Source organism: Cebus imitator, unplaced genomic scaffold (assembly GCF_001604975.1).
Source record: "Cebus imitator isolate Cc_AM_T3 unplaced genomic scaffold, Cebus_imitator-1.0 Scaffold156, whole genome shotgun sequence".
Lineage (NCBI taxonomy): Eukaryota > Metazoa > Chordata > Mammalia > Primates > Cebidae > Cebus > Cebus imitator.
The window spans coordinates 176229-187051 of NW_016107471.1; the positions used below are offsets into that span (position 1 = coordinate 176229).

At 41.1% G+C, this 10823-nt stretch overlaps 1 pseudogene across 1 annotated transcript; it reads left to right on the forward strand.

Moving 5' to 3' along the window:
• The first annotated feature begins 3346 nt into the window (after window positions 1-3346).
• LOC108314540 lies at window positions 3347-6803 on the forward strand (annotated as a pseudogene). Its single transcript, XR_005202611.1, has one exon. The product of XR_005202611.1 is annotated as a eukaryotic translation initiation factor 4E transporter-like (transcript).
• Window positions 6804-10823: the final 4020 nt, after the last annotated feature.

A 10823-nucleotide genomic window follows, 5' to 3' on the forward strand; every position in this document is an offset into this window, starting at 1 on the left:
AAAAAAAAAAAAAAAAAGAAAAGCTCACTGCACTCACTGAAAGCTCTTCTGTGAAAGGGAGGATCCTGTTGACTGATGAGCCTCATTTAGGGAACCGGTGTTTGACCCCAGGGATTTTTCTGGAGGCATGTGTCAAATGCAGCATCTGTGGAGCTTCTCTTTTGGCTCAATAATTTTCCTTGAGTAAAACTGTATTTCTGCTTGTATTGTCAGTTGCCAATGTTTTCAGGTGCCAAGTAGGGAAAGGAGACTGGCAGAGGCTCATTACTCAATATGCAGATTTTCACATAATCCCTATACTTTATCTGACGTACCCAGTTTCAGGGCTTTTGTAATTCAACATCTGTACAACGTGAACTTCCAGTCCTCTGCCAGGATCACGAGAGATAGATTCCTTGCTACTGAGCCCTGCAGAGGGGATTTGATAATTTGTTTATTGTGTAGGTTTTCAACTAATCTTTCTGTTTTCATCCCCATCCTTCACTGTTTCAGAGGTATATGCTGCTGCCTTCAATTTCTGAATCTTTTTTCAGGGCTCTGCAAGACAAAAAAAGATTACTTCTTACTGGCTTTGTCTCCTGTAGGTTGTTGGAATTTACGTTTCTCTGCTCTGCTAAAGTCTGCTTCCAATCTTTCATCTTCCAAAATTTTGTTCTTACTGCTCATCCTCTTTTTTGTTACTGGTTTATCATTTTACTTTGGTTTTAGTGAAGTTACTTGAGGAATTAAAGATAAACATGTGTGTTCAACCTGTTATATTGAATAGGAAGTCCAATTCATCCATTTTGCAGATTTCCAGTTACTTTGCAATCTATTCCGTAAGTCCAGATCAGCAGAGACCTCTACATCTTATATCTGTCTTCAGTGAGTTACATCATAAGTCCATATTGATGTACACTATAAGAAAGAGCTCTAAAAATTGGTTTTATTTTCTATAGGCTGTTTTTGAAGGCTCATTATATTACATAATGTTTCTATTATTAAAAACCTAGAAAAAAATTCTGATATCCATATTAAAAATAGATGTGGTTCTCTTTTGCAACTGTTTTTTAACCATTTAGTAAAACTATTTTTATATAGCTAGTGAATATTCTATTTTCAATTGCCTATAGGTAATCTTAGACCAGATTTTTGGCCTATCCAGGGAAGATCTGGATTTTATGGTCCCTGAAGCTTATATAATTTGGTGGACTTTCTATAAGAAAAAGAACCCATAAAAAAAATATTTAGAATAAGTGAGAAATTATTTTAAATTATGAATTTTAACAAATTGACAAATGCCACAAATATCACAAAAATCCAAAAAAGAATCCCTATTCATTTACTCTATTACACATTTCTATGCCATTTTGTATGCATTTTATTATTGATATTATTTATTGATGCATAAAGTACATGTCTTTACATGCAGATATATCCACTATTTGTAGTACAGGTATATAGGTTTATGTATCACAAACACAAGAACTCTGATAAATTTTACATCAAAAAAGTTCTGCTTCAAAAAAAAAATGATGTATTGGCCATTCATAATTTTATCTCTAGCATTGTATCATATATTCCTGATAGGAAAGAATATCTGTTCCTGATAGGAAAGAATGTAAAATGCCAGTGAAACCTTAATTCTCTGCTTATTTTACATGTCTTATGATTGGAAGAATTTCCCACAGACTGGCTTTAGTGCCATCAGACTATACTGCTCTCCACAAAGAGCAACTCATTGTTCCTGTTATCAACGTACTTCCAAGTTACTCTTACTGAGGACTTTAACTCCTAGCTGACTTTCTTCGTCTCCACACCTCTTTATGTCCAGTTCTTAGTGATAACGTCTACAAACATAATTTATCCAGGCTCCTGGCATCTCAAATACTTGACCTCCTCACTCCAAATAATGTTTTTCCTCTTTTTCCCCCACTTCAGCTAGATATCTCTTGACTTTGTCATCATCAGTAAGTGCATCTTCAAAATCTCAGTTCTGAACATTCCATTTTTAAAACACTACCACCTAACTCTTAAGCACACTTCTCTCATACCCCCACTCCAACCATTTTTTGATCTATTGATCCTACGAATTTTTCATTATCCTTCCTTTCCATGTCCTAACTTCCTTACTCAGCTTCAGTTCTAAAGTTTATAATTGTTAGGCTCTTCTGTGTATACCTGCTTAGCTAAAGAAGGATAGTTAAAAACACTATGGCATGCTTCCTAACCCTACTTTAATGCATGACTGCAGTCTCAACTAGGCAGTCCATCCTATCTGGCAATTCTGCAATCCTAGTAAGCTTGCTCTCTGGTATACCAAAATGACTAGCTTATGTCAATCTTTTAAGCCTCTAGTACCACCTTATACCAACCTCACTCTCAGTTGACGAGCTTGACTTCACACTTCACTAACTAAAGCAGCACCACTCAGAGTAGGTGCTGAGTAGGTGCTTATCTTCCCAAGACAGCTTTACCCAATCTTCCTGCATCTGGATCTACTCTCTGCCTTCTTATTTTAAATGAAGTTATCTGCTCCTCTTAAAGGCTGTCCTGCTATCTGTGTCTTTCCTCATTTGAGGGTTTTGCTTCTACCATTATACTCTCACGCATAATCAGTTTCTTCTTTATTAAATCACTCCCTCAGCATACAAATGAGCTCTAGTAATTCCCTCTGTATTAGTTTTCTCTTTATTGTTGTAACAAATTTCTACAAACTTAGCATCTTTAAAAAGACACACACACAAACCTTTGTCATCTTACAGTTCTGTAGGATACAAGTGCAACCTGGGTCTCACTGGGCTAAAATCAAGAGGCTGGCAAGGCTGCATTCCCTTGTGGAAGCTCTTGAGAACAATCTATGCTCTTGCCCTTTCCAGCCTCTAAGAGGCCACCCACATTCCTTGGCTGGTGGTCCTTCTCTCAGAGCAAATAATGGTGCATCTCTCTGCCTTTCCTCCATAGTCACATCTCCCTGGGATTCTCTCTTTTGCCTCCATGTTCTTTTAAGGATCATTGGGACCACCTGAATAATCCAAGATTTTAAAGTCAGTTGACTAGCAACCATAATTCTATCTTCACCCTTAATTTCATTTTGCCATGTAACTTAATACATTAGAAGTTCCAGAGATTAAGGCCTGGAAGTTGTTGGAGGCCATTGTCTACCTACTATGCACGCTTGAAGAAATAAACTTCCTTGCCAGGCTGCAGTTACTGTCGCTGAAGAGAGACAGTGGAGCAGGTCCGGGTGGGGGCGCCAGAGCGAAGGCTGTGGGAAGCCGCGCTGGGACCCACGGGGGCGGCGGGGAGGGGAGCGGTAGCCGAGGCAAAGGGGCGCCGAGTGCAGAGCATTGTAGACCAAGGAGCCATGGATAGAAGTGTGGGTGAAACAGAAAATGGCAGTGCTTTGCTTGACCTGAAGAAGCTGCTGCCTGCAAATGCCCCCATCGCCATACAAAAGAAGAACTCTTGCATATAAAAGAACTCCCCCGTTCCAAACGGAGGCCTTCTTGCCTTTCTGAAAAATATGACAGTGATGGTGACTGGGACTCTAAGAAGTGGCATGCCTCTCTTTGCCCAGCTTCAGCAGAGCTCACCAGTGGAAAGTCTGAAGAAAGAGTTAGATACAGACCGGCCTTCCCTGGTGTGCAGGATAGTAGATCCACCAGAGAATGTGAAAGAAAATGACTTAGATGTTGTTCTCAGCTCTCAGAGATGGAGCTTTGGAGGGGGCTGCCACGTGACAGCTGCTGTTAGCTCCTGGTTTTCAGGAAGTCCGTTAGAAAAAGACAGTGATGGGCTTTGTCTGCCTGGTGGAGGTAGGATTGGCAGTGGGAGGATAATCTCTGCCTGGACCTTTGAGAAGGATCACCATCTTAGCGATAAAGCCCAGAGGTACTTGAGAGACAAGAAACAGAGAGAGGGACTTCAAGGACAATCGTTTCAGGAGAGAGTTTGGGGATAGTAAGCATGTCCTTGGTGAGCATAGAAGAAATTATTCTTACGCAGGAGAGAACCAGAATGGTTCTCAGCTGGATCCACAAGTCAGTCTGAAACCATCAAACTGACTGGCTTCAGTGATAACATGCTAGAAGAAGATCACAAAGGGAGAAAAAGAATAAGGCGATGGACAGCCTCTGTGAAGGAAGGTATAGTAGAGTGCAATGGAGGTGTGGCTGAAGAGGATGAGGTAGAGGTCATCCTTGCACAGGAGTCTGTGGCTGATCAAGAAGTGCCAAGGAATGCCATCTTGCCTGAGCAGTCCCCAGGAGAATTTGACTTTAATGAGTTATTTAACCTTGATAAGGTGTCATGCTTGGCTTCGATGATAGAAGATGTTTTGGGAGAAGAGTCAGTCTCTGCCAGTTAGTTCAGTAGGTGGTTCTCTAACCGGAACAGATCAGGAAGCTGATCCAGCAGTCTTGGGTCAACACCACATGAAGAGCTGCAGAGACTTGCAGGTCTGGAGCAAGTCTCTTTCCTGGACAGAACTTGGGGAATTACTTTGCTCCTATACCATTGGAAGACCATACTGAAAATAAAGTGGATATTTTAGAAATGCTACAGAAAGCCACAGTGGATTCGAAAACTCTTCTTTCCAGCCTTTCTGCAAATAAAAACTTAAAGAAAGCTCACATTCAGGGGTTGTGCTTTCAGCAGAGGAGATAGAATCAGGACTGAAGGGCTTGAAGGTGGACCAGCAAGTGAAGAATTCAACTCCCTTCATGGCAGAACACCTAGAAGAGACCTTGAGTGCTATAACCAACAATCGGCAACTCAAGAAAGATGGAGACATGACTGCGTTCAACAAGCTGCTGAACATGATGAAGGCAAGTGGGACTTTGCCTTCTCAGCCCAAAGTCAGCCTAAACCCTGAAAGCCATATGATGTCCCCTGCTGAGATTCCAAGCTAGCCTGTCCCTAAAAATATCCTGCAGGAACTTCTGGGTCAACCAGTTCAGAGACCTACTTCTTCCAATCTTCTGAGTGGCATTTTGGGGAGTGTGAAACCTACAACATCTTTACTGGGCCAAAGAGCACCCTCTCCTCCCTTGTCACAGGTATTTCAAACTTGAGCAGCCTCAGCAGACTACCTTCGTCCAGGAATACCATCACCAATTGGTTTCACACCAGGACCACAGCAGCTACTCAGAGATCCATTCCAAGGCATGCGTAAACCCATGAGACCCTTCATGGCCCAGATGAGCCAGCTGGAGTTGCAACAGGGAACTTTAGAGGGGCTGGTCTTACCACATGACCTTGCTGTACAGGCAGCAAACTTCTACCAGCCTAGTTTTGGCAAACCACAGGCGGACAGAACCAGAGATGAATTCAGAAACAGCCAATGACCAAGACAGCAGCACCAGTGCATCGAGGGAATTCCTCTTCCCCACCCCTGCTGCCTCCATAACAAGCATGCTTTCTCCTTTCTGTACCCTTACCTCAGTGATTTGTAAGATGTACAAGAGCAAAGAGAAAAGCAAGAAGGAGCCGGCATCTGAAAAAGCAGCTCTTGGTGACAGTAAAGAGGATACGCAGAAGGACAGTGAAGAGAATCTCCTGTCATCCAGCTCTGTACCCAGTTGCTGATTGAGACTCTTCTCCCACTACAAATTCAAAATTGTCAGCATTACAGAGGTCTTTGTGTTCCACCCCACTGTCCCAGACCAACCATTACACCAAAGAACAAGATTATTGACCTAAAGCAACTGGGAGAAAAACACCCACCTTGGTATCCCCAGTTCCCACAACACCTTTTCTCTGCCCTGTCAACCAAGTTCCCCTTGTCCCACTTGTCCCTATAGTTTGGCCTGCTCACCAGCTTCACCCACGTTGGTACAGAGGATGCAGGCCCAGGGAGTACATCCACAGCATCTTCCAAGTTTGCTCCAAGCTGATGTGCTTCCTCCTGTGATGGACTTGACTCATTTACAGGGAATATGTGGCCCTATCCTGGGTCAGCCCTTTTACACTTTCTTTACCTGCTGCTAGTCACCCTCTCTTAAACCCTCGTCCTGGAATACCTTTGCATCTGGCAATGGTGCAACAGCAGCTACAGCACTGATTTCTGCATCCTCTAGGCTCTGGTTCCTAGGCAGCAGTTGTCACCGTTCAGACAACCACTCAGAACATGCCCAGCTGGTTAGGCCTGCCGCACATGCTCTCCCAGCTGAAGCATTGCTCCAACCAGAGGAGCAGCTCCCCCATGGGACTCGCCTAATGGTTTGGCTCAGATGTGCTACAGCAATCCCTGCCCTCTGTGCTCACCAAAGTTGTCAGTGTAGATGAATTGGAATACTGACAGTGAGCAGGGCACACAGATTCAACTAAGCCTGGACCTGTGGTGGCACCCTGGGCAGGACTCTGTTTCCTCATCTTGGGTTGGTTTATGGGCCTTTACTTTGGAGCACTGTGTGAAGTTGCTTGGGGGAACCCATGAACCTGGTGTGGTCCACATTATGATGGAAGGAACTTAACCAGTCAAGAGGAGTATACATTGTCTGAATACAGAATGCACAATGTTGTCAATCCTGGAAATGTTTTTTCTTTTTGTAAGATATGTGAATGAAGTGTTGGTGTCCTCACCAAGAGGTGGCACCTAACAGTTCTGAGGAAATAAATGTATAGACCCTTATGTACAGACCTGTGTATAAACAACTTTTGTATATACATGTAGGATAGCTTTTTTGAACTTATACAGCTGTACATAAAAGTAGCTAATATTAATTAAGCTTGTGTCAACAGTTTGGATTTTTTTCACTTGTACATTTGGGATTTTCTTTTGGTTGATTAAAATTGCATATGCTAAGTATGTGAATGAAGAATAGATAGATAGATAGATAGATAGATAGATAGATAGATAAACTCCCCTTGATTCCAGAATCTTATCTGGTCAATGTTATAATTCACTGTCAAAATTCTTGGAAGGGTTATCTTTAGTCACTGTTGATATTTCCACCCTTACCATTCTTTCTATAATAATTTCCAAATGGTCGTTAGTCTTAGTCACTCCACTTCTTATTCACCACTCTTGTCAAAATTATCAATAAGCTTCACATCTTTTTTTATCCTACCTACCTTTCTGTATTATCCAGAACAAATGACTCCCTCATTTTTAAAATCCTCCTTCTTACAACTTTTTAAAAAATTACCAAAAAAGTTTTCTTTGTCCTCCATCTTCATTGGATGCTCCTTCTCAGCCTCCTTTACCCACTCCTCCCCGACTGCTTAATCTGTGAAAACTAAGGTCTTCTCAGTACTTAGTCACTGGCCGCCTTTTCTTCACATGTAACACTTCATCCCTAGGTGATTCCATGGAATACCATTGGTTTAGAAGTCATTCTCATATCCCATTTGCCAATTTGACATCTATATTAGTCAGGGTTCCCCAGAGGGACAAAACTAATAGGAAAAATGTATATATGAAGAGGAGTTTATTAAGAAGTATTGACTCACGTGATAAGGTGAAGTCCCACAGTAGGCCATCTGCAAGCTGAGGTGCAAAGGAAGCCGGTCTGAGTCCCAAAACCCCAGAAGTAGGGAAGCTGACAGTGCAGCCTTCAGTCTGTGGCCAAAGGCCTGAGAACCCCTGGCAAATCACTGATGTAAGTCCAAGAGTCCAAAAGCTGAAGAACTTGGAATCCGATGTTCGAGGGCAGGAAGCATCCAGCAAGTGAGAGAGATGAAGGCTGGAAGACCCAGCAGGTCTGCTTCTTCCACCTTCTGCCTGCTTTTCTTTATTCTAGCCACAGCTGATTAGATGATGCCCACCCAGGTTGAGGTATGGCCTGCCTCTCCCACTCCACTGACTCGAATGTTAATCTCCTTTGGCAGCACCATCACAGACACACCCAGAAGAAATACTTTGCATTCTTCAATCCAATCAAGTTGACACTCCGTATTAACCATCAAAGTATCTTCATATGGATGTCTAATAGGCTTCCCAAAATGAACATGGCCAAAAACAACTTCCATCCATTTCCCCATCTGCTCCCACCTTATTCCCCTCTCATTTCTCTCCCATCTTGGTAAATGGTCTTACCATCCATCTAACTGTTAAAGCAAAAACCTAAAAAACTTCTTTGATTCATCTCTCCCTTACCCCATAAATCCAATTCACCATTCCATTAGCTCCCATTCCAAAATATATTCAATCCTCACAACAACCAGAATGTTCTAAAAATGTAATCAGACCATGTGACTCCCCTGCTCTCAGCCCTCTATAACTCCCTATTTCACTTAAAATCCAAACTCTTTACATTGGTCTTTAAGACCCTGTATGATCTGGTCCCTGCTTTCACCTTTAACATTGATTCTGATGACTCTCCTCATTTTCATTAAACTCAGCTTTTTGTCTGTTCCTAAAATATTCAAAGCTCATATCTTGGTGCTCATCCACTGCTTAGAAGGATTTGCCCCCAGAGCTAGCTATAACCATCATTGAGATCTTAGCTCAACTGTCACCTCCCCCAAAAAAGCCTTCTTTGATCACCCAATCTAAAAAAGCCAAATTCTCCACCCTAAACCTCAATTACTATTGTATTACCATTTTATAGTATTCATAATACTAGTCACCACTAGAAATTATTCATATATGTTTATTAGCAGTCTCTCCCACTCTAGAATATAAACATACTGAAACAGACGTCTTGCCTATTGCCTTCACAGCTATATTTCCAACACCAGTAACTCCCAATAAATATTAGGCATTCAACTTAATCTGAATTCTATGTATAGATTTAGAAAGGTCTACAAATCAAGTAAGGAAAAAAAAAAGCTTATTGTTCCCCTCAGTGTCTTCCTATTTGTTTTAAATTTGTCCAAACACAAAGGAAATTGTTTTTGTTGTCAATTTATGACTTAATGGACTGCTAACAGATACGGAGGCTGAGAAGGAGCATACAATTTTGATATCATGTTATCTGTATATTGTTAGGAATTTAACATATGCTGCCCTTAAAATAATGGGCATCTTTTGTTTACATCAAGCCTAGCTTAAGTTGAAAAATATCAAAGAAAAGAAGGTTCTACAAAGGCAGGTAGGATTGTGGTGGTCAAAAGTAGTTCACATCAACTTCAGGTATTTCAAAGTCACATGACCTTGGGCAAATTACCTAATTTCTCTGCCACAATATTTACCTCGCAGATTATTGGGGGCATTAAATGAAATTTATCCTTTTTTTTTTTTTTTTTAAACACAGGGTCTTTATCACCCAGGATGGAGTGCAGTGGCATGGTCATTGCCCACTGCAGCCTCAAACTCCTGGGCTGAAGCAGTCCTCCTGCCTCAGCCTCCCAAGTATCTAGGACCACAGGTGAATACCAAGATGCTCAACTAATTTCTATTTTTAAATTTTTTTGTGGAGACAGGGTCTAGCTGTGTTGCCCAGTCTAGTCTCAAACTCCCAGCTTCAAGTGATCCTCCTGTTGCAATTGGTTGCCAGTATTTTATTGAAGATTTTTGCGTCTATGTTCATCATGGATATTGGCCTGGAGTTTTCTTTTCTTGCCGAGTCTCTGCTGGGTTTTGGTATCAGGATGATGTTGAACTCATAAAATGATTTGGGAAGGATTCCCAATAGTTTCAAAAGGAGTGGTACCAGCTCCTCTTTGTATGTCTGGTAGAATTTGGCTGTGAACCCATCTGGACCTGGGCTTTTTTTGGTTGGTAGGCTATTAATTGCTGTCTCAACTTCAGCCCTTGTTATTAGTCTATTCAGGATTTCTACTTCTTCCTGGATTAGGCTTGGGAGGGTGCAAGTGTCCAGGAATTTATCCATTTCTTCCAGGTTTACTGGTTTATGTGCATAGAGTTGTTTGTAGTAATCTCTGATGGTAGTTTGTATTTCTGTGGACTCACTGGTGATACCCCCTTTATTGCTTTTTATTGCATCTATTTGATTCTTCTCTCTTTTCTTTTTTATTAATCTGGCTAGTGGTCTATCTATTTTGTTGATCTTTTCAAAAAAAAACAGCTCCTGGATTGATTTTTTGAAGGTTTTTTTTTGTGTCTCTATCTCCATCATTTCTGCTCTTATCTTAGTTATTTTTTGTCTTCTACTAGCTTTTGAGTTTTTTTGATCTTTCTCCCCTAGCTCCTTCAATTTTGATAATAGGGTGTTGATTTTAGATCTTTCCTTGCTTCCCATGTGGGCATTTGTTGCTATACATTTCCCTCTAGACAGTGCTTTAAATGTGTCCCAGAGATTCTGGTATGTTGTGTATTTGTTCTAATTAGTTTCGAAGAACATCTGTATTTCTGCCTCATTTCATTGTTTATCCAGTCAACATTCAAGAGCCAGTTGTTCAGTTTCCATGAAGTTGTGCAGTTCTGAGTTAGTTTCTTAATCCTGAGTTCTAATTTGATTGGACTGTGGTCTGAGAGACTGTTTGTTATGATATCCATTTTTTTCCATTTGCTGAGGAGTGATTTACTTCCAATTATGTAGTCAATTTTAGAGTAAGTGTGATGTGGTGCTCAGAAGAATGTATAGTCTGTGGATTTTGGGTGGAGCATTCTGTAGATGTCTATTAGATTTGCTTGATCCAAATCTGATTTCAAGTCCTGGATATCCTTGTTAATTTTCTGTCTCATTGATCTGTCTAATATTGACAGTAGAGTGTTAAAGTATCTCACTATTATCGTGTGGGAGTCTAAGTTTGTAGGTTAAGAACTTGCTTTATGTATCTGGGTGCTCCTGTATCGGATGCATATATATTTAGGATTGTTAGCTCTTCTTGTTAAATTGATCCTTTTACCATTATGCAATGCCCTTCTTTGTCTCTTTCGATCTTTGTTGGTTTAAAGTCTATTTTATCAGAGACTAGGATTGCAACTCCTGCTT